Genomic DNA, 5,554 nt, shown 5'->3' with positions numbered 1-5,554 from the left:
ACGCTCATGACTTAGTGACACCCCGATGTTTGGGACTCGTTTTCGTATTTTATATTATTTATATTTAGAGTTGTTTTGGTTTATTAGGAATTGAATTATTGGAAATGTTTTGTTAAAATTCTTATAATCAAACTAGTTGTAATATTTTGGGAATAGGCTTGCCTTGTAACACGATAGGCGCCATCACGACCATGGTTAGATTTTGGGTCGTGACACGAGGGTTGAACGGCGCGAACCATAGATGCATCTATTACCGCGCTCACGAATCATACGTGCAATGCGGTCAAGTTTAAATAAACAATCACCCTACTCGCGAATCATACATGCGACACAGGTACACATAGAAATACATGCTCAAACAGCAAATTAAGAATTTATCGGGGAACATTTATCCAAATAAAACCAAATTCTCTTTTAATGATTTAAGAAAATGAAGTTTAATCCTCTTAGAAATTCATTTACCAATTCGATAGGATTTAAGAAATTCAACTGTCAATAAGATAATAGATATTCCAAGTATAGCATGTTTTTGGGTCCTAGACTACCCGGACTTACACATATTAGTAGCTACGCACTGACTCTCGTTACCTCGTGCGTAGGTAGCCCCACAAATAGGAGCACATAACCAATTATTTCACCTATGGGGACAATTCCCTCTTACAAGCTTAGAAAGGAGACTCACCTCGCTCCGAATATCCATAACCGGCATTCCACGCCCTTCCGAAGACTCGAAACGATGCTAAATGCTCCAAAGCTAGCCAATAATTATGCAAATCCATTAATATATGCTCAATTACTCATTACAATCCAATTTATAACAATTCCTAACCCNCTGCAATTTTTGCACAGGCTTTTTCTCCTTCGCGATCGCGGCCTTCAGCTCGCGTTCGCACTTCCTGTGGTGTCCTCTTCTTCGCGTTCGCGTTATACTTCACTCGTTCACCGTAGTCGCCACCCCCCCCCCCCCTTCAACGTGTTCGCGTGTTCATTCACGCGTTCGCATAAGCCTAAATCTGGGACCCTAGTATTTTACCCTGCGCGTTCGCATCTCTCTCTCGCGAATGCGATGCTTGCCAGCCCCCCCTTCTTCGCGAACGCGACCCTTGTGTCGCGAACGCATAGAGCAAATTCGCCCAGTTGTATTTTTAATTTTTCAGAATCAAAACATACGGGTTTCACTAAAAATTCACGCGAGCTCTCTTCTTCCCTAAGCTCTAGGAGTCCATTGAAGCCCCCATTCGTCAAGACCACTTGGGTTAGTAAATCCCCACTTATTTCCTTCATTTTTCTTCATTAATTAGTGAATTCCTAAGCTTAAATCCCATGGATTAGGGAGGAAATTGGGGGAAATGGGTAGAATTAGGTTTTTTCTATTTTCTTTGATTTAGACCTCGTTTTAGTGTCGAATTTGAAAACAACTTGTATATTCGGGCTCGTGGGGGAATGGGTGACATGAAATTGGTTCGAACCTCGTGTTTTGACCAAGCGGGCCCGGGGTCGATTTTGTAATTTTTGAAGAAAGGTTGGGAATCTATATTTAGGCATTGGGTTTTATTTGTTTAGCTATTATTGATATTATAAAGTCGTTATTTCATAGATTTGATTGAGTTGGAGCCGAATTCGAGAGGGAAGGCGGTTGTTGTGGATTGGTTTAGCCGTGAAAGTTGAGGTAAGTGTTTGGTCTAACTTTGGCTTGAGGGAATAGGAGTAGAGTCTTATTTGCTACTTGCTAATTGTCGAGTACGATGTATAGGCATGGTGACGAGTATCTATACATTGTTGTCTAGCATGACCGTAGGTCCTATATTGTGATTTCCATGACTTCGTTGTATTATTCATGCCTTGGTGATTATTTCTATTTGTTGTGCAATGATGTGGAAAGAATCCTGACTTATGGATATTGAGGAGCGTTGGCTCCAGTTGTATAGCGAATTGCGAAAGTATAAGTGATAATTGAACCTCTAGAGCATTGGCTCGAGTTGTGAAGTGAATTGTGAAGTAAAAGTGAGGAGAGAAAAGGTCATTATGTTGTCCCTTGGCGGGCCATTGTCGAATTGTGGTTCCCTTGTACTGTGTTCTTAATTGATATTACGGACGCTTAGGTTAATGCTTCCTGGTGTTGAGTGATGGCTATAGTTATAGCTGAGGTAGTTAAGTGTTGTCATAGGTTGGTTATAGCTGAGGTAGTTAAGTGTTATAATAGGTTGGTTATAGCTGAGGTAGTTAGGTGTAGCAACAAGTTTGATAATAGTTGTGGTAGTTAGATGTTGTAACAGGATTGATCATAGTTGTGGTAGATAGGTGTCGTAACTGGATTGATTATAGTTGTGGCAGTTAGATGTTGCAACAGGATCGGTTATAGCTGCGGTAGTTAGATGTTGGGACCAGTGCGGTTATAGATGTTTCAGGCTTTAGCCAATCAGTTCGTGAGACTGGATGTTTCTGAGCCCAGTCGTGTGTTAGCTTGCATGGTTGCTCGTTCTTCGTTATTAGAGTGTATCCAGTGCTGAGGTTCGGAGACCCAAGGTAGACCTGCAGGCGTTTGCGGGCCCTGGCGTCTCCCTCTATCTTCATTCACTGTTTCATTATCTTTTGTTCAGAGATAGTTTATTGTATTTTTTCTTCAGACCTTGTATGTAGTAAATCTTAGATAGTCTGTGACACTGTGACACCAGTTCTTGGGTAGAGGCTTATGTTGTACTTCTACATTTTTATTCAGTTTCTTTAATTTAAGACTTTCGCTAAATTATTAAATTCCATCATTTGCATGTGATTGCTGATATTTGTTAAAAGAGGTAATGCGTTAGTGAAAAAGGTAATTATGGTTTGGCTTGTCTAGCTCCCACTAGTATGTGCCATCACGACTCCCGAGGGTGGGAATTCCGGGTCGTGACAAGTTAGTATCTGAGCTCTAGGTTACATGGGTCTCATAGTTCACAGACAAGTTCAGTAGAGTCTGAGGGATCGGTACGGAGACGTCTGTATTTATCCCCCAGAGGCTATAGAGTTAGGAAAAGTTTCACATTTGTTCTTTCCTGTCGTGCGATTTTGTTTCTCAAATGCTAAATCGAAACCTCTACTCTTGTCCCTTTGCGAATGGCGAGGTCATGTACCGCTTCTTCAGCTGAGCAGCAGCACAGACCAGTTAGGTCACCAGCTTTGACTCGAGATCAGATTCATCGACTTGGCTCGTCATGCTCTTATCATAGTTCTCCCCCCGTGAGGGAGAGTGAGGAGGTTCATTGAGGGACTCATCTAGCTCGCTTAGAGATGCTAGAGGTGGAGGTAGAGGCATTAGAGGTGGAGGTAGAGATGCTAGAGGTGGAGGTGCAGGTATTGTTCTGGTTTGTGGTAGAGAAGATTCGGTTTTTATTTTGCGCTGTATCTGGTCATGCCTAGTGGTTCCTTGAGTGCCCCTATTTATGTGCCTACGCCGGTGGGTGATTCTATTGTAGTGGATCGCGTCCATTGTTCATGTATAGTAGTTATTGGAGGTTTTGAGACTCGTGTAGATTTGCTTCTTCTGGACATGGATGATTTCGGTGTTATATTGCTGATGGACGGGTTATCACCTTACCACGCTATCTTGGGTTGTCATGCCAAGACTGTGACCTTAGCTTTACCAGGTATGCCTCGTTTAGAGTGGAGAGGGACTCCAAGTCATTCTATCTGCAGTGTCATGTCGTATGTGAAGGCTCGGTGTATGGTTGAGAAGGGGTGTCTGGCTTATTTAGCTTATGTTCTGGATTCCAGTGCTAAGGTTCCCTCTCTCGATTCTGTGCCCGTTGTTCGTGATTTCCCTGATGTTGTTCCTTCAGACCTGCCGGGTATGCCACCCGACAGGGATATAGATTTCTGCATTGATCTGGTTCCGGGCACTCAGCCCATTTCTATTCCGCCATATCGTATGGCCCCACCGGGGATGAAAGAGTTAAAAGAACAGTTGCAAGATTTGCTTGAGAGGGGCTTCATTAGGTCCAGTGTTTCGCCCTGTGGTGCGCCGATATTGTTGTTAACAAGGAGAATGGATCAATGAGAATGAGTATTGATTACCGGCAGTTGAACAAGGTTACAATTAAGAATAAGTATCCTCTTTCGAGGTTTGATGATTGGTTTGATCAGCTTAAGGTGCCAAGGTATCTTCAGAGATAGACTTGAGATCTGGCTACCATCACTTGAGGATTAGGGCATCCGATGACCCTAAGACAGCCTTCCGCACTCGGTATGGGCATTATGAGTTCTTGGTTATGTCATTTGGGTTGATAAATGCCCCAGCAACTTTCATAGACTTGATGAACTGAGTGTTCTGGCCTTATTTGGATTCATTCATGATAGTGTTCATTGATGATATATTGATATACTCCCGCAGCCAGGAGGGGGCACGAGCAGCATCTCAAAGTGGTTCTTCAGACTCTGAAGGATAGTCAGCTATATGCAAAGTTTTCGAAATATGAGATTTGGTCGAGTTCAGTTGCATTCCTGGGTCATGTCGTATCAGCAGAGGGTATTCAGGTTGACCAGAAGAATATTGAGGCAGTCAAGAACTGGCCTAAACCAGCATCAGCTACAGAGATTCGGAGTTTCTTGGGATTGGCAGACTACTATCGTCGATTCGTGGAGGGGTTTTCATCTATTGCAGCCCCGATGACCAGGTTGACCCAGAAGGGTGCCCAGTTCAGATGGTCGGAGGAGTGTGAGGCGAGCTTTCAGAAGCATAGGACAACCCTGACTACGGCACCGGTGTTGGTCTTGCCCACTGGATCTGGGCCTTATACCGTCTATTGTAATGCTTCCCGTATTGGACTTGGTGCAGTATTGATGCAGGATGGCAAGGTTATAGCGTATGCTTCAAGGCAGTTGAAGATTCATGAGAAAAACTATCCAGTGCATGATTTAGAGTTGGCAGCTATTGTCCACGCCTTGATGATATGGAGGCACTATTTGTATTGCGTGGCATGTGAGGTGTTCACTGACCATAAGAGTTTTCAGAACTTGTTCAAGCAGAAGGAGTTGAATTTGAGACAGAGGAGGTGGTTGGAGTTGTTGAAGGATTATGATGTCGCTATTTTATATCATCCGGGGAAGGCCAATATGGTGGCGGACGCTTTGAGTAGGAAGTCAGCTAGTATGGGCAGTCTTGCTTATATTTCAGTCAGTCAGAGGCCGCTTGCTTTGGATGTTCAAGCTTTAGCCAATCAGTTCGTGGGACTGGATGTTTCTGAGCCACTCATGTGTTAGCTTGCACGGTTGCTCGTTCTTCGTTATTAGAGTGTATCCGTGATTGGCAGTTTGAGGATCCCTATTTGTGTATCCTTAGAGACACGGTGCAGCGTGGAGGTGCCCAGCAGGTTACCTTAGATGATGACGGAGTTTAGAGATTGTAGGGCCGAGTATGTGTGCCTAACGTGGATGGACTTCGAGAGTTGATATTGGAGGAGGCCCATAGTTCCTGGTACTCTATTCATCCGGGCGCCGTGAAGATGTATCAGGATTTGCGGCAGCATTATTGGTGGCGTAGAATGAAGAAGGGTGTTGTTGCATATGTGGCTCGATG

Source organism: Nicotiana attenuata, unplaced genomic scaffold (assembly GCF_001879085.1).
Source record: "Nicotiana attenuata strain UT unplaced genomic scaffold, NIATTr2, whole genome shotgun sequence".
NCBI classification, from domain to species: Eukaryota; Viridiplantae; Streptophyta; class Magnoliopsida; order Solanales; family Solanaceae; genus Nicotiana; species Nicotiana attenuata.
The sequence above is the reverse complement of the archived record's forward strand: the minus strand, read 5'-3'. Positions refer to the sequence as shown.